This window comes from Hippopotamus amphibius, chromosome X (genome assembly GCF_030028045.1).
Source record: "Hippopotamus amphibius kiboko isolate mHipAmp2 chromosome X, mHipAmp2.hap2, whole genome shotgun sequence".
NCBI lineage: Eukaryota > Metazoa > Chordata > Mammalia > Artiodactyla > Hippopotamidae > Hippopotamus > Hippopotamus amphibius.
Window position 1 is genome coordinate 14,224,167 of NC_080203.1, and position 23,743 is coordinate 14,247,909.

Here is a 23,743-nt window from a genome sequence, read left to right on the forward strand (position 1 = left end):
AACTCCTTTTTTAATATCTCCTAGCAATGACGGAGCTATTGATCTGAAGGGATAATAACAACCCTGCATGTGCTTTTTGCAAGTTCTGATATTTTAAGAACAGAGCTTTGAAAAAGAACATCACTTTACTTCACAAATTCAAGGCTTCTTCCAACCAAGTAATATACAGCATATGTTATAAAGAAGGTTCATTCCTAGAAATCACCAGATTTACAGGGAGCAAAGGATGAGGGAGAAGGAATTAAAGCCAGTGACAGTTCTTGCTCAGAGACTGATGACTAGGGTCAGCTCCATGGGAACGTTGTCTCCAGCAGCCCCACTCACTCTTCCTCCCTAATTCATGTCCTTGGCTCCTAAAATACACTCAAAGCACTTCTCAGAAAGGTTGTTCCAGAGTGAAAGGCACACAGAAAGTAAACAAACTTTTTGCTGAAGTTAACCTTCCCTATATTATTAGTAGTTTTGGATTCTAGGTTGACTCCTCAGTAGAGAAAATAGCAAGCAACATGCCTCATTATAATTAGATATATTTCAAATAACTGAAGATAATATATCACCAGAAGGCAAATAAAAAAAATTGGGAGATTTTTTAGCTGCATGCATTTATTAATCCAAGTTCTAGCTAATAAGATCTAAGAGGACTCCCTCAATTTGAGAGATATAGCCCCCCAAAAGTCAAAGAATATTTAGATTTACACCCTTAATTTGTTAATATTACTGTCTAATATCTCATATATTTGTATCTGTTCAGCACATGGAAGCATCCAGTACTTTTTAGAATTTGTTTTAAACTTTTTTAGTAAACTTTTCATTTTAGGATAGTTTCAGATTTATGGGAAATTTGCAAAGATGGTACAGAGAGTTCACAAATGCCCTACACAGTTTCCCTTATTATTATCTTATATTAGTAATGGTATATTTGTCACAATTAATGAACCAATATTGTTATTTTATTACTAAAGTCCATACTTTATTCACATTTCTTCAGTTTGTCCCTAATGTCATTTTTTCTGCTTCCAGGATCCCATCTAGGATAACATACGTAATTAGTCATCCTATCTCCTTAGGCTCCTCTTGGTTGTGACAGTTTCTCCAACTTCCCTTGGTTTTGATGACGTTGACAGTTTCAAGGAGTACTGGTTAGGGATTTTGTAGCAAATCCCTCAATTAGGATTTGTCTGATGTTTTTCTCGAGATAAGATGCAGATTACGGCTTTTTAGGAGGAAAACTGGAAAAGTGAAGGGCTATCCTCATCACATTTTATCCACCATGCATAGTATCAACACCACTTTCCACTGATGATGTTAACTTGATCACTTGGCAGGGGTAGCATTTGTCAGGTCTCTTCGCTGTGAAGTTACTCTTTTTTAAAACAGATTTTTACTGATTTTTCCACCTCTATGACTGGAGAGGAATATGGTTCATTTCATTTATTTATTCAACAGATGTTACTTTGAGTTAAAGAAAGCATGGTTTTAGGTGTCCTCCCCCAGGCCCATTCTTATTAATTGGAGAAATAAACCATATTTAAGGAATAGCCAATACTTTGTAGGTAACAAAAGTTGGTCAGTCAAGTCGCTGGTATGCAGTGCATATTTGTTTAGCTTTTCTAAATATACCGTTTTTCCACAAAATTCTGCTTGACCCCTAATAAATATTGTTAAATAATTTAAATCACATTCTTCAAATGTTATTGTGTTGCAGTTATTCATGATTTACCAGCTATTAGACTTTCCTCCCTTCTCTTTTCACTCGTTTTATATTCAGAAGTAACAGTGGAAATGAGACCCTTTCTATCTTCTCAGCTTTCATGTAAGTACAAGGATTATATAGATATTAGGGATCAAGCAACCTCCTGCTTATTTACATTCCTTCAAATGCTAGTCACGGTAACAGATGAGGATCAGAAAGTACTAGGAAAATAAGTCACCAGAGCATCTTGTGTTGAAATTTGTTAAGGAGTTTTGATATCAAGGAATGAGTGTGTCATGCAGCAGATGAGCCTTTAGGATGAATTTGATTAATTCTTCACAGCAGAAAAATCTCATAATCAGATGGTGTTGCTTCAGGCTTTCTCTTGCTTTGGAGCTGGATGATCTAAATTGTTTAACCTCTAGTGGATTTCCATTCTGTCATGTAACAAGGAACGTCTGTGCAGGTGGAAAGAGATTTTCTTTTGGGCTGTGTGTAAGCTCAGTGGGAAGGGTTAAAAATTAGGAATGAATGCATTTAATTCAATTTTGCTTCCTAATAGCAGACATCTCTACCAGATTTGATGGCACTGCAAACAGAAAAGGAGCAGAGACATCTGGGTGTTATCACTGGCTCTGCCACTACTTGTGTAGTTTTGGGGTTTGTTTTTTTTAATGTGACTTCCCTCAGATTTTCATCCACATAGTGAGAGTGGATAGGTCAGAGCATTGCTTATACCCCTCAAGACCATATAAGTTTGTGGTTCAGAATGGGAAATAAGAGTAGCAATATGGGCTTTCTACCCAGTTTCATGGTATGATGTGATACAGTGCATTGGGAAAAAGATTTCTGGGTAATACCTATGCGCCATAGAGCTTTTTAAGAGATGTATTCTGGACTAGGGAAGCGGTGGTAGGTAGAGAAAGTGGTAGTAAATGAACAGAGATCTCTATACACTGAATTCCATATTCCTCTTCCTTGGTCCTTCCCAAAGACTTGCTCTTTCTCTTTCATTGCCAGTCTTCTCTGCTGATGGCCTTGCTTCATGCTGTCTGATGTTGGGAGGGCTGTGAGGTCCTGCTGACTTCCATGTCTTTACTGCTCTCCAGTGGACAGAGTTGGGGCAGGTCAGCCCTGAACGAGCTTTGAGCCCCAGCCTGTCCTGAGTTGGAGAGAATTTGGGAACCTCTGGCTGCCAGCTCAGCAGATCAGCATGTCTGCCAGTCTCATTCTGACTTTGTATGCTTACACTTTTGTAAGTCTGCTCTTGCTTAGTTCCTTGTGATTAAGACTGGCCTTGTACTTCATCCCAGAACCTGGGCCCCTCTGTGAAGTCCTTGTCTGGGTATAATGGTTGGTACTGCAGTTGCTCCAAGGGTAGAAATATGCTTTCTTTTAGCCAGGCCTCTCAGGAACTTGAACTCGCCTAGACCCATGGCTGTGTTTGGTACTCTGGTACCCACTGTTGATGTTGTTGATGTTCACTGACCAACTGCTTTTTACCAGATTTACCTGTTATCATGTTCTGTCTGCTTTCTCCTTGCTGAGTATCCTGATGCATGCTCACTGACCACCCATCTGGACCTCTGCCTGTTGCTGCCCACTCTCCTTTTCCAATTACACTCGCTTGTCTACTTGGATTTCCTCCGAGAGCTTGCTTCTGAGTCCCTCTCCAATTCCTGCCCTCCAATATGGAGGTCTCTGTATAGATGACAGGGCCTGATCTACCATACTGCCTGCCTTCAGAAGCTTATGACAATGAGAGTTTTCCATTCTCTTTATAAAAACCTGTCGTCTTTTAGCTGCCTTAGTTTCTTATTCCCTGATGTTATAAACTCACCCCTTGACATTTTTTCTTTGATCATTTTTTTGTCTTTCCTTAGAACAAGTCTCATGTATCCCCTTTTCAGCCACTTGTTACTTTCACAGGCAGTGGCCTCAAATCATAAAATCTTCACATTGGAAGAGACTTTCAAAGACATCTAGTTCAGCTTTCCATGTGATGGGTAACTTACCAACTCCCCAAATATCCCATCAGTTACATTTTCGACAGCTCTCAGCTGGTTTCTTGGGCCCAAAACTATCCATTCATTCATTTATTTATTCACTTATTCATTCAGTCAACACAGTTACTGAATGTCTACTTTTAGCCAGGCATTCATGTGTATGTGTGTGTGTGTGTGTGTGAGAGAGAGAGAGAGAGATCATTCCTGTCCTTCCTTAGGGAGCTGCTATTCCAGGGGGGATAGAGAAATAAACAGTCACCATTGCTAGCTAGAGACATGCAGTGGATAGGGGAATGGGTCATTTCTTCTGCATGACTGGAGGTTGGTTCATGGAGGGAGGGGCTCTTTCTGCTGCTCCAATTAACACCAACTTTCTGGTCCACCACCAGCTTTTCAACTACTCGATAGAGAGGAGAATCTCCTTTCTGCCTCTGTCTGTCCTTGACTTGCCCATGGAATCATCTTTCTAAATGCAAATCTTGGTTTATTACTCCCTTGTTAAGAGGCTCCCTGTTGTCTACCCCACAAACAGTCATCTAACTCTCTGGCACAACTTATAAAGCCCTCAACCTTCTGGTTCATGCCTACCTCTCCAGTCTCATGCACACCATTTTTCATCAGGCTCTCAGTGCCCCCAAATTTCGTGCAGTTTCCTGGCTACATCGTGCTTACTCACATTTCTCTTGCCTATGTTGTTTCTGCTACCTGGAATGACTGCCAGTCCCATCTCCACGGTGAACTCCCGGGCCACTGTGAAAGCCTGCTGGAAAGTGGTACACAAGGAGGAATAAATCACAGCTCTGACCATCCTTTTCCATTAAGGTATACTTTGACCTGTTGGCTACTACCGCACCTTAATACCTCCACCCCTGCCACCTGAAGACTGTAAACTACTGTAGACCAGGCAGTTATCTCTGTGTCTTCAGCCTTAACACAGAGACTGGCCCAGAATGCGCAGTCAATAAATATGTGTTGGATGAATGGATGAGTAAAGATGAAGACAAGTCTTCCATAGTCTATTTTTCACTGTAGGTCTCCCTTGGAGCACTGAGAACGCTACTTAAAAGACTCCTACCATTGTTTTGACTATAGCTCCCTGCCAACCTAGGACCACACTCACTGGCTTATCCACGACTAGACACCTGCCTGCAACTTTCACTGAACAGCCTGCCAAACAGGGAGAAAGGCCCTTGGGGGTGGGGGGAAGGTTGGACAACTCTTCACCTTCTCCCACCTGGCAGCCTCTGCTGCCAAGATAAGCTTCTCCTATGTCTCTTCAAAGCTCTAATCAAGAGAAAGAAATTGCACGCAATGAAAATGCTTCTTTCCTGTTCTGGTAAATCAGTTGTAAACAGTTGTAAAGTGAGGCGAATTAGTACTTGAACAAGTTCCTGTCTTATTAAGCAATCCTTTGAATGAGTCATTTACAAAATCAAACAATTGGTAATGTCAATGGCTATTTATCATTTTAAGTTGATCTGTTTCAAATAAATAGCAAATGGGATATTTTGGTCCTAATTTATCAGCTTTTTACTAGAGCCTTTTTTTTTTACATAATTATATCAATGAGCAGTGAAAGACACACAACACTGTCATGAACTTTGTTCTCCTTGTCTTCCTGTTCTTTAATTATGAACCTTACACTTTCAGTCAAAACTCAGCAGTTTTAGTTCTGTTAGATGTAGCTCTCTGCCTAAAATAGCCATTTCTAAGATAGTGTATGCCTTTTTCTTTAGGTTTATTGAGATATAATGTACATAAAGTAAAATTCACCGTTTTTAGGCATGTGTAAGTCTATGAATTTTGATAATTATATATGAGGGTAAGTCAAAAATTATCCTCACTCTGGCTGTAGAATTTATTTTAATTAACTTTTAGAAAAGACATCATTTTTCGACATAATCTCCTTGCTTTTCAATACACTTTGTTCATCTATCAACAAGCTTTCATATTCCCTCATTAAAAAATGTTTCAAGCTGAGCTGTGAGCCACAAATGCACCACTGTCTTCACTTCATCAGAAGCGAATCCGGCTCCTTGATGGCTAACACTTGTGTGACCTTCTTTAAACTTCTCTATCCATTCATACACACTTCTTAGCAATAAAACACTTTCTCCATACTGCGCACAAAGTCTTCAATAAATAATGGCACCAGGTACACCCTCAGACCACAAAAAATGAATCACTGCACGCTGCTCTTCTTTTGTGCAAATCACAAGTAGGGCATCCATTTTTGCTCACATCACAGTTACAAATGAACTGATGTAACACAGTCACACCTGCACAGCAGTGACGGGAGACAGTATCCTTGAAAGGAAAGCGCTTGATAAGACACTGCAGCCAACAGAAGTTTTTATATAACTGGAGTGCAGATAATTTTTGACTTACCCTCGTAGTTTGTGGCCACCACTGAAATCAAGATAATAGAATTTTCTTTCACCCAAAGTGTTGCCTCATGCTCCTTTGTAGTCAGTGTCCTCCCTGTATTGCTAACCCGTGGCAACCACTGCTCTGATTTCTGTCTCTAGTTTTCTCATTTCCAGAACCTCATATAAGTGAAATCAGAATATGTCGCCTTTGGGACTTCCCTGGTGGTCCAGTGCTTAAGACTGCGCCCTCCCAGTGCAAGGGGGCCCTGGTCAGGGAACTAGATCCTGCATGCCACAAGTAAAGATCCTGCATGCAGCAGCGAAGATCCTGCGTGCCACAACTAAGACCTGGTGCAGCCTAATTAATTAATTAATTTTAAAAAATATGTAGCCTTTCGAATCTGGCTTATTTCACTCAGCCTAATGCTTTTGAGAGTCATCCATGTCATTGAATTTATCAATAGTTTGCTGCCTTCTATTGCTGAGTAGAATTACACTATATGAATGTACAGCAATCTGTTTATCCATTCACCAGTTGAGTGACATTTGGATAGTTTAAAGTTTGCAGTGATTATGAATAAAGTTGCTGTAGTCATTTGTAGTTGAGGTTTTGTGTAGACATATATTTTTATTTCTCTTAGGTAAATACCAAGGAGTGGGATGGCTGGGTTTTATGATGTGTGTTTAACTTATAAGAAATTGTCAAATTGTTTTTCAGAGTGACTGTACCATTTTTTTTTTTTTTGATTCCAGTCTGTGGCTTGTCTTTTTATTTATTTATTTTTTAAATTTTCTTAATACCTTTTAAAGAGCAAAAGTTGTAAGTTTTGATGAAATTTAGTTGATCAACTTTTTCTTTTATGGTTCATGCTTCTTCTTTCCTATATAAGAAATAATTACCAGACCTAAGATCATGAAGACTTATTTTTGTTTCATTCTAGATGTTTTGTAGCTTTAGGTTTGATGTTTCATTCAATGATCCATTTCAAGTTGTATGTAGAGTGAGGTTTGGGTTGAGGTTCTTTTTTAAAATACAGATATGTCCCATTGTTCCAGCATCATTTGTTGAAAGACAAAAAGGCTATCATTTGTCTATTGAATTAAGTTGGCATCTTCGTCAAAAATGAGTTGACCATACACAAGCATACCTCGTTTTTTTGTACATTGCTTTATTGCACTTTGCAGATACTGCGATTTTTACAAATTGAGGGTTTGTGGCAACCCTGTGTTGGGCAAGTCTATTGGCTCCATTTTTCCAACAGCATTTGCTCACTTCGTGTCTCTGTGTCACATTTTGGTAATTTTCATAATATTTCAAACCCTTCACCAGCAAAAACATTACCACTTGCTGAAGGCTCAGATGATGGTTAGTATTTTTTCACAATAAAAATGAAGTATCGCGGGAATGTAAGTTGGTACAGCCACTATGGAAAACAATTTGGAGGTTCCTTAAATAACTACAAATAGAACTACCATATGATCCAGTAATCCCACTGCTGGGCATGTACCCAAAGAAAACCATAATCCCAAAAGAAACTTGTACCATAATGTTTATTGCAGCACTATTTACAATAGCCAGGACATGGAAGCAACCTAAATGCCCATCAACAAATGAATGGATAAAGAAGATGTGGCATATATATACATTGGAATATTACTCAGCTATAAAAAGGGATGAGATGGAGCTATATGTCATGAGGTGGATAGACCTAGAGTCTGTCATACAGAGTAAAGTAAGTCAGAAAGAGAAAGACAAATATTGTATGCTAACTCACATATACGGAATCTAAAAATGGTACTGATGAACTCAGGGACAAGAACAAGGACGCAGGTGCAGAGAATGGACTGGAGAACTCGAGGTTTGGGAGGGGGCAGGGGGTGAAGGGGAAGCTGAGACGAAGCGAGAGAGTAGCACAGACATATATGTACTACCAACTGTAAAATAGATAGTCAGTGGGAAGTTGTTGTATAACAAAGGGAGTTCAACTGGATGATGGGTGATGCCTTAGAGGACTGGGATGGGGAGGGTGGGGGGGACTCGAGGGAGGGTGGGGGGGAGTCAAGGGAGGGAGGGTATACGGGGATATGTGTATAAAAACAGATGATTGAACTTGGTGTACCCCCCCAAAAATAATAAATAAATAAAATTTTAAAAAATGCTGCTATAAAAAAATCAAAGAATTTGTTTATGTTCAACATGAAAAATGCTAATCAACATCAAGGATGTGAAAAAAGCAAACAAAAACAAAAACAAAAACAAGCGGAAGAGAAAAAATGTTGCTCCAAATGGAATTCTGGTTGATATTTTAGGTAAAAGATGGCAGAGAATTTCAAATGTTACACATATTTTAAATAACATTTAATTTGTCTTGAGAGGAGCAAATGGAAAGTATATAGAATATTCAGGTATCTATTTATGTGAATTAATGTGGATATAGTTATATAAGAGCATGTTAAAATGGATGTCATAGTTGGGATAAAGAGAAACAACACAGCCAATAAAAAAAAATCCCTATAAATAAAAAAAAATGAAGTATCTTTTAATCAAGTTATGTACATTGGTTTTTTAAGACATAATGCTATTGTACACTTAATAGACAACAGTATAGTGTAAATTTAACTTTACATGTGCACTGGGAAACCAAGAAATTTGTGTGACTCGCTTTATTGCTGTATTCGCTGTATTGTGCTAGTCTGGAACCAAACCCACAATATTCTCCGGGGTGTGCCTGTATAGGTATGGATCAGATTCTGTTCCATTGATTTATGTGTTTATCTTTTTACCAGTATCACACTGTCTTGAATAGTGTACCTTTATACTAAGTCTCTAAATCAGTTGGTTTGAGTCCTTCAGCTTTTTCTTTTTTGGAATTGCCTTGGTTATCCTAGATTGTTTTTCCATATAGAATCATCTTGTAAATATCTAGAAAAGAAGCTGGCTTAGATTTTATGGAGCACTGACTTGAATGCTGAATTGGGGATGAATTGAATTGATAAATTAATTTCACTGACTTGAATGCTAAATTGGAGATGAATTGAATCTATAAATTAATTTGGGAGAGAACTGCAATATTGATAATATTGAGTCCTCTGATCCTTGAACACACTGTATCTCTCCAGTTAGTTATGTCTTTGATTTCTCTCATCAGTTTTTTGTTTGTTTGTTTTGTGTTATAATACTCTGTTAGATTGATTCCTGAGTATTGCATATTTATTGGTTCTGTTGCAAATGGTACCTATAAAAATTTCAACCTCCAGTTGTTCACTGATGTATATAAAAATACAGTTCATTTTTGTATAGTGGTCTTTTTATTTTCCATCCTTGCTAAGTCACTTATTAGATCTAGTAGTTTTTTATAGCTTCTTTCAGATTTTCTACTTAGATAATTATGTTCTCTGTGAATAAAGACAGTTTTATTTCTCCTCTCCAATTTTATGTATCTTTATTTTCTGTACCATACTACATTGCTAGGACTTCCATCTAGTATGATGTTGAATGGAAATGATAAGAGTGGGTTCCTTGCCTTGTTCCTGATCTTAGAGGGAAATTGTTTAATCTTTCATCATTAAGTATGAGTTAGCTGTAGGTTTTTTCATAGGTGTTCTTTTTCAGGCGGAGGAAATTCCCTTCTATTTCTAGTTAATGGTATTTTTTAAAATCGTGAATGGCTGTTGAATGAATATCACACTTTTTTTCTGCATCTATTTAAATAATCATATGGATTTTTTCCTTAGGCTATTGATGTTATAAATGGCATTGTTTGAGTTAAGAATGTTGAACCAACCTTGCCTTCGTAGGCTAAATCCCAAATGACCATTGTATAATGTTCTCTTATATTTTGTGGATAAAAATCCTGGTTAGATGCCGCAAAGTTGTTGGCAATTCCTTAACCACGTGAGTGTTTTATAGGTCACTAGCACCACTTTCATCCTTGTTAACCTTACCTATGAGACAGTACAGGTGGAGTGCTGTTCTTCATCTTTAAAAGAGGCTATCAGGAGAGTGAGGGGAAAGGCAACAAATAAAGTGAGTGTCTATGTACTAGGCAATGTGTATGTTTAATCTTAATTGGAAATGGAGGTCCAACAAGTAATTTGTAGCACTGAAATCTTGGAGCTAGTAAATGGCACAGTCGGAACTTAAGTGAAGTTTTGTTTGGTAAAAACCCATGATCAGCCCATTCCATTTTAATGCCCCTCTCTGGAAATGAGTGTATGCATGTGGCAGGGGAGGGGCGCGGCAGGGAAGCAGGTACAGGCTTTTTAGATATTTTGGTTTGCATTTCATCTTTGCCATTTACTTGATTTGCGGCACATTTCCCTCTCTGAGACTTTTTTTTTTAATTTGAAATGTAGACTATTAACCTGGGTTGTTATGAGGAATAAAGATAATACATGTAAAGTGCTGTGCACATAGAATGTGCTCTATGTAATGTGTCCATTACTATCATCGTTATTGATTTTGTGCCATTAAATGTACTTTATAACTGGAAATAACTAATTTGGGTTTGGGCAATGATTTCTGTAGTTGTTTAATTCTTTTGCCAAAATAGCCTAAAGCAAGTTCCTTTTTATAAGGATGGACTTAATTTCCTCTACTTTTTACCCACCACCTAAGTCCAAACAATACCAGTTTACTAAATCAGTTTGCAAATTTGATTTAAAACCTCCTGCTGAATGCTTTGGGCTCTGGAAATGATTGCGTGCATGCGTGTGTGTGTGTGTGTGTGTGTGTGTGAGAGAGAGAGAGAGAGAGAGAGAGAGAGAGATCCGGAAGTGGTCGTCTCAGCCCAGACGAGTGGAGATGCTGCTTTTGTTTTACATGAGCCACCAAGCATTGATGGCCAGCTTCAAGTCCCTTTGCTCATGCGGGTCTGACAGTTTCTGAGTCACTGAAACTCTCTTCTCTGACACAGACCACTTCAGGCTGTTTGGAGGTAATGATTCCTTTTTTGGGTAAGGTTATTTTGGTTATCACAAGTAGAGCCCAACAGCTTCTGTATTTCATCAGTCAAGTCAGGAGGTAGCAATGAGAAAACAGGCTGACTCTGAGAAAGGACATCAGGCCATCATCAAATGACCTTTCTACTGCCCAGGACCTAAGGAGGGTTTTTGGCTCCAGCTCCAGCAAACATAGCCTTTTGGGAATTGATTCTCATCATTATTTGATTTCTTAGCAGTACACTTCCAACTAAAAATGCCATTTGACAGTTGAACGGAAAGGAAAATCAATTGTATTTTGAGAATTTGGGGATAACATCACATCATTTCTTAGTGTTGTTGCAAATCAGAATTGGTAGTCAACAGTCTTTTTTTTTAAACTTTATTGAGGTATGATTGTTATACAGAATATGCCCATGTTTAATGTATGCAGTTTAATGGATTTAAATATATGTACACACCCTTGAAACAATCACCACAATCAGGATAATATACATATCCATCACTTCCAAGAAGTCTCCTCCCGCCCTTATGTTTTTATTTGTGTGTGTGTGTGTGCATGTGTGTGTGTGTGTGTTAAGAACTCTTGAGTTCTACCCTCTTAACAAATTTTAAGTGAAAATACAGTATTTTACAAATTGCTGTCTTCAAGAACCTTGACCACATCTTCTAATTTAATTGACACCTTAAGTATGGTAGGCCTTATTTCTATTTTTTTTTAAGATTTCTTTTTTTTTAAATTTATTTATTTATTTATTTATTTATTTATTTATTTTTATTTATTGGCTGCGTTGGGTCTTCATTGCTGTGTGCGGGCTTTCTCCAGTTGTGGTGAGCGGGGCTACTCTTTGTTGTGGTGCACAGGCCTCTCATTGCAGTGGCTTCTCTTGTTGCAGAGCACAGGCTCTAGGCGCATGGGCTTCAGTAGTTGCGGCACATGAGCTCAATAGTTGTGGCTCATGGGCACTAGAGCGCAAGCTTAGTAGTTGTGGCACACGGGCATAGTTGCTCCGCGGCATGTGGGATCTTCCCGGACCAGGGCTCAAACCCGTGTCCCCTGCATTGGCAGGCGGATTCTGAACCACTGCGCCACCAGAGAAGCCCTTATTTCTATTTTTATGATGAAAAAAATAGACCTAAGGGATATGTTTTCCCAAAGATCACCTTTGGATATTGTGCCAGTATAGGGAATCCAGTTTTGATTTTTGTCCAGTGTTCTTTGCATAAGACCTCTGGGCTTTAAGCCCAATCTGGCTCTCTAATCTTCATTCACCTGGTAGACTTTCAAAAACTAAATGCTTAATGACCACCTTTGTCCCCACAATTAGGATCAACAAATGTGATTGATGTCGGCTTCAAAGAGAGTTCATGAAAAAAGTAGTTGGTGGGAGATAGTTCTGAGAGGAACTTCTACCCTTCATGTGTGTAACTTTCCCTTTCTAGATTGGCTAGACGGAGACTTCCAGTGTCCAAGCAGGAATGTTCAAAGGCTGGTCATTAAACTTTTGGGGTGGTTTTGATCAAAATGTTGGGCACTGAGATGAGGCCCAGCCTAGTAGATTTGGTGTGGCCTCTGGAGTAGTTACTTTATGTTAAACACTTTTTTAATCATTATAGGGGCAAAGAGATTAAAGCAAAACAAACAAAAAATATGATTGCACTCTTTAAGACCACACAAACCAGCAGATAAGATGGAAGCATACACAGAGGTGCTTCCATTTCTGCTTACTCCAGTCCATCCTTCATTCTGCCAGCAGAACAGTCTTTTGAAAACACATGCCCTTTCCCTGCTTAAAACTTTCTGGTGGTTCCCTGTTTCTCAGAGGACCTAGTCCACGCTTCTTATCAGGACATAAAAGGCCTTCTCTGATTTTTCCCAGCTTCTCCCTCTGTACCCACCTCTCTGGCCAGGATCCCAAATCTCAATACCCTGGTGACCTGGGTTGAACTATGCATGAGGCAGGCACTTCTTTGTGCCCAGGCCCCGTTCTGTCCTGTGCTTTCTCTCTCATATCTAGTTTCTCCAGAGGTGCCACTTAAGCAATGCAGGTTTCTTTATTTGTAATAGGGTGACGATGGGACATCCCTGGCAGTCCAGTGGTTAAGACTTCGTGCTTCCAATGCAGGGGGCCTAGGTTCTATCCCTGGTTGGGGAACTAAGATCCCACACGCAGCATGACCCGGAAAAAAAAAAGTGTGATAGGGGGATGAATATCGGCACCTACATCATGGGCTCACTGTGAGGATTCAACTGAGTAACGCATGGCGAGGGCTTAGGCTGTGCCTAGCATAGAGTATTTGTTGAATAAATGGTAGCTAGGTTTTATCATTATGCAATAGAAGAAGCAAGAGTATAGGGGTAAAATCTTAATATTTCTAGGTGCTCGGAGCACGTCATGATTTTTCATGCCTCTGGATGTTTACTCATGCTGGGCCCTCTGTCTAGAATGCTGTGTTAGTCTGGGTCCTCTGAGAAGGAGGAATTTAGGATTAAACAGGCAAGGATCTGATAACCAACCACCTGTGTGAGAGACAAGGGGGGCAGGGGTTGGGGGAGATGGGAAGGGTGGGAGTGTCCATGATGCAAGCCCGTGATGCAAGTCTGACCCCTAGTGAAGAGGAGAGAGAGTAGCTTAGGCAGAAGCTCTCTAGACTGCTATGCAGTTGAAGGAAGGTTCAGAAAAACCTTTAGGGAGTCCAGAAGTCAGTGGTCAGTACAGTCCTGTCCCTGCCATACTCAGTCATTGGTCAGGTGCAACCCAGTGGAAGTGAGCCTTCGGCACAAACGTTAGGATGAATTTCTGAGGCAGCAGCTCAGTTGTGCTCCCTGTCTTGGAGGCCTTCCTCTTAGCCTCTGTAAATGCTTTTCCTCTTCCTTTGAACTCCTCCTGCTTGTACTTAAAGGGCCAGCTTTAAATGTTTCCTCTTCTGGGAAACTTTTCCTTGAAGGAAATTCTCAGCATGTCACATGATGGTCCCACTGCCTACAATGATCATCCCCAAATCTTTGCCTAGTTAATTTCTTTCTTTCTTTCTTTCTTTTTAAAGATTTATTTATTTATTTATTTATTTATTTATTCGGGTGTGTTGGGTCTTCGTTGCTGCCCCGGGCTTTCTCTAGTTGCAGTGAGCGGGGGGCTACTCTTCATTGTGGTATGCAGGCTTCTCATTGCAGTGGCTTCTCTTGTTGCGGAGCACGGACTCTAGTCACACGGGCTTCAGTAGTTGTGGCACGTGGGCTCAGTAGTTGTGGCTCGTAGACTCTAGAGTGCAGGCTCCAAGGCATGTGGGATCTTCCCGGACTAGGGATTGAACCCATGTCAGCTGCATTGGCAGGTGGATTCTTAACCACTGCACCACCAGGGAAGCTCCTCTGCCTAGATAATTTCTAATACACTTACTTGAACCCCTATCATCTGAAAAACTAGTAGGTGCTCAGGAAATATCTGTTGAATGGATGAATGAGTTGGTAGGACTTGGACAAGCAGATCTAAGGGAGAAGATAGTTGAGGTAGAGTGAACTGCTTGAGCAAAGTCAAATATGTATGTCTTGCCCCCAAACTGTCATTTTAGGGAAAGTATATTATGATGCAAAACAGTGGGGGCAGGAGTTTTTTCCTGGCAGTTGAAAATGATTCATATCTGAGAACTTTGTTAAAAACAATGTTTTAAGTATTTCCTGAGAGACTTCTCTCCTGAGAGGAAACAGAGTTGATGGAAATGGAATTTTACTGCTGCCAGGAAAAGTATGATAAAGATCAAATCTCTTACAACTACTACCAGAATAGAAATTTCCATAGAGCAAAGAAATTTAAAGGCCCACCTAATGGCTCATATGTATTTAGTGTTCAGTGTAGCTGAACTATAATTCTGTAATGGAATTTGACCAATTTTGACAATCCGTTTTGTAACATATGAATTAGTGAAGACTCATTCATCTTGACATTTGCTGACATTGCCAGATGTTGGCCATATTTTTGATGGAAGGAAATGGGGAGCCGGCCAGGATCCCAAATCTCAGTATCACTACCAACCACTGCCACATGTTGCTGGAAGAGACAGACATGCTGAGGATAAGGTCCCACAAAATCACTCCTTATCGGCAACTGGAGATTTAGCTCCTAATCCCTATGGAATGTTTTACCCTGGTGACCTGGGTTGGACTATGCATGAGGCAGGTGCTCCTTTGTGCCCAGGCTCAGTTCTGTCCTATGCATCCTCTCTCATGTCTTGTTTCTCCAGAAGTGCCAATTGAAGGGATGCAAGTTTATTTGTAATAGGAGGATGAATATTGGCACCTACATCATGGGCTTGCTGTGAGAATTCAACCAAGTACTGCATGCTGAGGGCTTAGACTGTGCCTGGCATAGAGTATTTGGTCAATAAATGGTAGCTACGTTTTATTATTAGTATGAAGTAAAAGAAGCAAGGGTGGGCGGGTAAAATCTTAAGTTTTCTGGGTGCGTACTGGAAAAGTTGGTTGTTCATGCCTTCGGTGAGTGCCTGTTCTGTGATAAAGCAGCGCAGGACTCTAGGCACATGGGCTGCTCTGGCCCATTCTGTAATTAATCTCACACACACAGTTGCTGATACCCAACTCTTCTCTCAAGTTAGGACAGTTCATTTTGGCTTGTACATAAGGAAAATCACTTACTGCTCCACTGTGCTTTCTTCTCTTTCTCATTGGCCCATCTCTCTCACCTTCCAATTTCTATTATAATGCTTCCTTAGGTTACATATACCTAACATGTCCCAGATGTGTGAATGTAACGTGGCTGCATGAAAAGTCCCCTCCTTTGATTTTTGTTGATCAGGTTGGGAAACTCTTTGACCCAACAGCCCTTGCATTACAGATCCTTTCTTCCATTTTAGTGGAATAGTTCACTTGGGATATTATCCATTTACTTCTGTCTTTCACCCCAGTCACGGATTTCACCAAAGAGCTTCTCCTTTATGTGTGTTTATACACATCTCTCTTAACCATATTCCTCTTCTCTTTCCAAGTCTTGCTGTTACATCAAGAATTACTCCCATCTCACTTCTTCATCCTATTTGAAAGCCAAAAACATGAATTGAATTATGACTGATAGGGAATAGAATATTACTGTTGATAGATGTGTACCAAAGTGAAGGAAAGCCATAAGTTTAAGAAGGGAAAGCAGTATTTGAAGTCCCAAAGGAATCTCATACTCAATATGTTCAAATCTGAAATTATTCTCTGTGTCTTCTCTAAGCCTCTGGCAGTTAACTCTCAGGATGTTTCTCAAATGAGTTTATTTCTTCCTCACTCTCCTTGTCCTTGCCCTGGCCCTAGTCATCTTACATCTAGACAGTGTAACTTCTTTCCTTATCTTCTTTCTAGTTCCCTCTCTTCTCTAGTCTAACTACACAGTGTCACAAAAAGGTGCATTTTTTTTTCTTTTTCAGCTTTTTTTTGTTATAAAATGAGACAGCGTTTAAAACACCAAGCAGTCAAATGAGTAGCTTAATACAATATTACAAGGCAAACATACTTAAAATCTCCATCCAGATCAAGAAATGGAACATTGTCAGCCACCCCGGAAGTCCCTCTATAGGTGCCCTATTGCTATCAAAAACCTTCCATCCTTCCAAGATAACTATTATCCTGACTTTTTTTTTAATAAATTTATTTATTTGTTTGTTTGTTTGTTTATTGGCTGTGTTGGGTCTTCGTTGCTGCACACGGGCTTTCTCTAGTTGCCACAAGCGAGGGCTACTCTTCGTTGTGGTGAGCAGGCTCCTCATTGCCATGGCTTCTCTTGTTGCGGAGCACAGGCTCTAGACACGCGGGCTTCAGTAGTTGTGGCACATGGGCTCAATAGCTGTGGCACACGGGCTTAGTTGCTTTGCGGCATGTGGGATCTTCCTGGAGCAGGGATCAAACCCGTGTCCCTTGTATGGGCAGGCAGATTCTTAACCACTGCACCACCTAGGAAGTCCCTATCCTGACTTTTAAAGTAATTATTTTCTTACATTTCTTAATCAAGAGAGTGCTTTTTAAAAATATCAGCCTGGCCATATCCAGTTACCTCCATGCTACAGCTTAGGTAGGGGTGCTGAAATTCCCTCACAGGTTTGCTCAGGCCTACCTTGATAACCTCCTTCTATGACTACTCTTCTTCACCCCAGTACCCTAGTCTCTGTCCATACTGGATTATTCACAGGCTCTCAGGTACCTCAGTTGCCTCTAGGCATTTGCCAGACATCTCCAGGCATTTGCTCCTGCTGGTCCCTCTTTCTGGAGTTGCCTCTATTCCCATTCTCTGATGAAGTCCTAGACCCTACTCAAATGTGGTTTCTTCAGTGAAGCTGTCCTAAATCTCTCTTCCCTGACAAGTTGGGGCAGAATGAATCTCTCTCATCCCTGTGCTCTGTGCCCAGTAGGGCTTTTTTTCGGTCAGGGGAAGATATTAGTTCTTCCCTAACCAGGGGTCAAACCCGCGCACTCAGCGGTGAAAGTATAGAGTCTGAACTACTGGACTGCCAGCAAAGTCCCTAGAGCAGTTTATATATGCTTCTATTATTAGTGTTTATCATAGTCTGTGGTACCTAACAGATTGCTTAATGCATAGTAGGTGCTCAATAAATGTTTGGTGAAAGTATGAATCTATGCAGTCACTCTTTAAAGCTTTTTCAGGGAGTCACATTTTCTTCAGCATTGACACAAATTGTATATTTGATCATATGATCAAGCTTGATGTGGACTCTTTCAGATGCTGCTGTTCTGAACATTACTATGGCTGAAATAGGTTTTTTCGCTGTATAAAGGTAGCACTCCTGTATTTTAATTCCTTGTCTTATTAAAATACTCAAGTTGTGTCAGCCAAATAGGGACTGAAGTGTGCTTTATAATAACTTAAAATTCAGATGCATTTCTATCTAGTCCTAAAATCTATAGGAGCGATTTATTTTAATTCTGGTTCTCTCTCTCTTTCATTTACATTTTATGCAACTAGGATGGATATGACTGAGAAAAACTTGATTGACAGTTATCAGGATTTTTTTTAATTGAAAAGTATTATATGTGTTTAAAACTTGTTTTAAACTATAGGAGGTATAAAAAAGTTTCCATCCCCGCTTCATTTGCAGCCCTATTCCCCAGAGATAACCACTGTTAAATTCCTCATCTGGGTGTTCAGATTGTTTTTACATCTGTTGAAGCATATACGCACTTGTGCATGTACACATGCTCATATGTTTATGCTCATGCATATGTCTTTTTATATATGCAGTTGGACTCATATAATATATAATATTCTTTAATTTGCTTTTTTACTCAGTGTACATTAGAGATAATTTCATATTGGTACATATTGAGCTACTCATATATTTTAACAGTTGCCCAATAGTCCATTGTTTAGATATTTCATGGTTAATTTAAACAGTCCCCTCCTGATGGATATTTGGATTATTTAGTTAATTTTTTTTTCTTACGATTTTAAACAATGTTGTTAACAAACATCCTTCTGTATTTTTATTTACTCTTGTTTATAAAATCACACAAGGTATTTTTAAAATAAAAATTGGAGTAATGATATTATTGAAAGTTTTTCTATTTTGAAATTTCATAATTTAAAAATAAAGCCAATGTAAAAAAACCTTTTGAAACAGTAAGAATGAAAACCATCATCACACATTTGAACACATATCTAAAAACGTGTGTAAATATTATTTTAAACAATAACAGCTACCATTTAATGATCAACAACACTATCTTATTTAATCCTCACAGCACTGTGGGGTAGGTACTGTTGTTCCCAATATATGGATGAGGTAACTGAATAGAGAAAGGTTAAATGACTTATCCAAGGTCTCACAGGTAGTAAGCATGAGTGGGGACTCCAAAACAGTGCGTACTCAACAATAAAAAGACAAATAGCCCAACCGAAAAATGGTCAAAGGATGGGTTTTTTTACTAATTGAAATACAGTTGATTTTATATGTGTTAATTTCTGGTGTACAACAAAGGGATTAAGTCAGATATATATACATATATATTCTTTTTCAGATTCTTTTCCATTATAGGTTATTACAAGATATTGAACATAGTTCCCTGTGCTCTACAGTAGGTGCTTGTTGTTTTATCTTTCTGTGGGGTGGTCTCATCCATTGTCATGCCCTCTGTGTTGAATTTAGGCAGATGAAGAACAAATCTCTTCTCCAGACCAGTCCTCTCCCCTGACCTGTATTTGGGGCTGCCTGCTGAAGAGGGCCACTTGCGTTTCCCACAGGCACCTCAGGAGCACTAGTGTGTCCCAAACAGCTCATTCCAGTCATAAATCTGATTCTTCTGTGTGCCCCGTCTGAGTGGTTGATGTCCCCATTTACTGTCATCCATGCAATGGACCTCCAAGTCCTGTTAGTTTTTTCCTCTGACAATTCCATCTACTCTTTTCCATTCTCATGGCAGAAACTATCTATGGTTCAGGCCCTCAGAAGTTCCTGCCTAGGTGCATGTGGTCACGTGCGCCTCAGGGTGCTTGGTCCCTGTCCAGCCTTGCCTCTCCTTCTGGCCATCCTTCCCCTTAAACATTTTCCTTCAGTGATAGGGGAACTCCTTGTAGATCGTCACTCAGTCACTCCTTGCCATCTCCTGCCTTTGCACATGCTGGCTCCTCTGCTGGATCTTCCCTCTTGTTTCTTAGTCTATCTATTGCCTCATTTTTGTAAGACTTGCTTCAGGCATTAAACCCAAGAAGGCTTGGTTAACCCCTAACTGGGTTTGAGTTAGATACCCTCTTTGCCCCCTCTTGCCTGTAACTCTTCTGATGTTACATTCACCACACTGGATTATAATGATCTATTTGAGTGCCTATCTTCTCTACCGGATTGTGAGTTTTTAGAGACTACAGCCATGGGGGCAATCTGTAGTTTCTCCGTGTCTGTGTGTGAGCAGGGTAGGATGAGCCCCTCCTTTAGTCATGAAGTCTCCTTCTCAGGGAGCCCTTTCTTCACAGTTCTATCTAAAATCACAATCTCCCCAAACAGTTCTTATCTTCCTCCCTTGATACCACTGTCCTTAGCACTTATTACTATCTATCATACTGTATATTTTACTTACCTTGTTTGTGGTCTCTGTCTTCTCCCACTAGAATATAAACTCCACAAAGGAAGGAATTTTTGTCTGTTGGTTAACTGTTGTATTCTCACTTCCTAAAACAGTACCACGTACATAGTAGGCACCCAGTGAATACTTGTTGAATGACTAAAAGAATGTTTTCCTCAGAGAGTATGTTATGAGTTATGTCTGGAGCCAAAATGCCTGACTTCGTTTGGATCCTACCCATGACTTTTTATCTGTGTGACCAAGGACAGGTTACATAATTCTCTGTGCCTGAGTCTCCTTTTCTGTTAAATGGGGCTAAAAGTCATATACTGCACAGAATTGTTATGTAGATTAAAAAAGTAGGTCTATACAACATATTACAAGAGTGCCTGGTAATTAGTAAATGTTCAGTAAGGATTAGCTGTTATTATTTCTCTCTTGGGAAATGGCCTTAGAGATACCTAGTATGTTTATCTCTGCATTTCAAGAGCCTAGTCTTTTATTGCTCGAAAGTATCAAATAATTCTTTGTGAAATAAATGTTTGAATGGAATTAAAACAGAATTTTCAACACTATTATTTTGTCTTTATATTAGTGTTTTGGATTTTTTAATAATCATTATAGCAGCTTGCTTAGATTAGATATGTGATTAGATTAGATAAGTGAATATCGAAAGGAAAACCATGAACATTTTAGACAATAATGGGAACATTTGAACTTTGACCTTTATTAAAGCAGGAAGGCCATTCACACTTCAGTTTTTGAGGAATATTGTTACTATCATAGAATTGCAGGCTGGACTTGGGCTAGTAGATCTGTCGCAGTTGAGACCCTTTTTACCTCCTTGCTTCATTTTCATCAGCCTCAGAGCCCTCCATCTTTTGCAGCCTGGAAGGAAATTGGTCCAGGCTTGTAAAGACTGACATCTAGTCAGGGTAGGCATCTTAGTCACTTTCCCAAAATCTGATGCAGAAAAGCAGAAAACTACTCATTTTTGTGTCTTGGAAAGTAAAACTGTATGTGTACTAAGCTCCATCTGGCAAAAGTAGTATTTAATATTTGTTCCTTACTCTTTTCAGAAAATGGAGGTGTGGGTGGTGGTGATGGAAATTAACACTTACCAAGTGCCAACTACGGGTTAGGCGCTATATATATGTTATTTTGTTTAATCCTTATAGGAATATAGTATGGCTCCAATTTACATAGAGGGATACTGAGGCATATAGTGCTTAAGTAATTTGCCAAATATGACATACCTTGCTAGTAACTGGCAGAGCCAGGGTTTTGATCTGAGATCTTCTTGAGCCCCACTGTCTGCATCAGTTACACACTTGGATAAGAAATCATACCGTTATTGTTTATCTCAAATGTTGATAATTTGTTCTTTTGGCAAGTTTGGGCTACTTTTCAAAAGTTGGCATAGAGTTAAAACAATCTTGGATTTCTCAAAGTTAAGAAACTTGTAGCTTCATTGGTAAGAAGTCCTAAAAGTATACTGGAAAGTATATTCAAAAAGCAAATTAAAAGTAATAGCTGTAAAACTATACTTTAATGTTTATATTACACATGCACTGTTATTCATTTTATGTAACATAAACTAGAAAATTAATTTAGGTATGTAAAGAATCCTTAACATGATTACATATGCTTCAGTTATTCTAAGATATCTTTTTTGCTAATATTTTTTCTAAAAAAACACTTTGGGGAATTTTTTTTTTCCTTAAGGCTTCAGAATTTTTGGAAATGTTGCATTTTCCGTTAATAAAATTTTTCTAGTTTCTCCTCTAACTCAGAAGCAGTATTTGTATGTGACATCAGTTGTTTACATTTGAATAAAGCATCTTAGTAATTGCAAATGACTCAGGCTGCTGTGTGGCCCTGATGAATGCTATTTTATATGCTTCTCGGGAATGATGCAAACAAATATGTTTTCCTAAGTAGTAGACTTAATAGATAAAATCATTTTGAAATTAAAGCTCACAAGTAACATAGAATTTTTCTCCCTGACCAGTTCTCTGTGCAGCACACAGTGTAATTACAGCAGACCCGACTGTACTACCAACGAAACTGTAATGTCAGTCCTATGTCCTGTTCATCTTCTCCGTGGGGTGGGGTGGGGGTGGGGGGTTCTATTCTTATCAAAACAAATCAAAGTACAGCACATATTGCTAGTCCTCAAGAATTATTATTTTCTGTGGTAACTGTTTAATTTAGACACAGATGGCAGAAGCTGCTCCCCAAGGTATCATGCGCCTAAAGGCATTTTAAAAACTCGAGTATTTTTCACTGTGCTACTGCTACTCTGGAAGAACTGTATACATAGTGGTTTACTTTTCCAGTGGAGTTAGAGCTAACGTTTCTAATATATAAAGAGGTTTATGGGCGATGTGTATTTGTATTCTGTCTCTGCTACTTAGCTGGAAGACTTTGAGTGATTTAGTTATCCTCTCTGTCCTTCAAGTTCCTCCTCTCTAAAGTGGGGATGATAAAACCTACTTCATAGCTTTGCTGTAAGGATTATTATCCAGGATTACATAATCTTGATTTATACATTTAAGATAGTGTAGTATCAAGGTTAAGAATGTAGGCTTGAAAGTCAGTCTGTCAACATGCAAATCTTGGCTCTGTTCCTCTCTAGCCACCTGACCCAGAGTAAGTCATACAGTCTCTTTGTGGTTTAGTTTCCTCATCTATAAAATGGGGAAACTAATAGCTACTTACTTGATCGGGTTGTTATTAGGAGTAAATGAGTTAATACATATGAAATGGTTTGAAAGACACCTGGTCAGTCTTGAATAGATAATAACCATTAAAATCATTATTCTCATCTCCACCTGTCAGCGTGCAGTATCCATGTTCATTTACTGTGCTCACTAAACTGAGGCCTCTTTGGGAGATGGGGCAGAATCTTATTCTTCTGTATATCTTCTGAGCCTGATGTAGTAGGTACTAAATTTAAAATATTTGCGGAATGAATGAATTAGTGAGTGAAAGAATACCTTCATGCTTCTCAGATCTACCCTTTCCCCCCTTTCCACTTCCTTTGGAACTATTCTCTTTCTCCCTCCCATGACTCACATGGTTTTTGCAGCTGAACTCACCATGTCTTCTAGAATAAAAGTTTGAAATACTTGGTCTAAAAACAGAACAATCTTGTTAAATCCGGGCTGTACTACTTATCATGGTCTCATATTCTGCCTCATTAGATGATGCCTCCCTCCTATTGAACTGTGAAGCAAGGGATTACATCTTTTTTCCTCTCTGCTTACCAGCACCCGAGATAGAGTTTGGGGCATAGTAGGTGCTCAATAAATGATGTATGACTTGAACAAAGAGTCTGTGTAGCTCCAAGAGATGAGTTCACTCTCTTCATACTTTTATCCCAGATGGAAATAAAGAGCTGTCCTTTCACACCAGTGACAGTTTCAAGGTTATTAGGAGCTGTGGAATCTGCATCTGACATATTTTGAAGTAACACATTTCGAACCTAGTAGATATGAGAGGGAGGAGCTTGAAACAAGACATCTGAAAGACTTCTGTTTCATAAAATTGGATACTGATGCTTTTCTTCAGTGGTGGTTCTTTTCTCCTATCCCTTATAACCTATAAATCTATTTTATTTCTTTTTCTTTCCTGGTCTATCCCAAGTCCTCAAACGGTAAATTAG

The 23,743-nt window shown here is 39.2% G+C and overlaps 1 protein-coding gene and 1 pseudogene across 6 annotated transcripts in view; one reads left to right on the forward strand and one right to left on the reverse strand.

Annotated features, from left to right (window-relative positions):
• The window catches only part of ATP11C (ATPase phospholipid transporting 11C), a 160,663-nt gene that overhangs the window by 28,851 nt on the left and 108,069 nt on the right, over positions 1-23,743 (forward strand). The gene's annotated exons all lie outside the window — the stretch shown is intronic.
• On the reverse strand, positions 9,915-10,007 carry LOC130842804 (U6atac minor spliceosomal RNA; annotated as a pseudogene).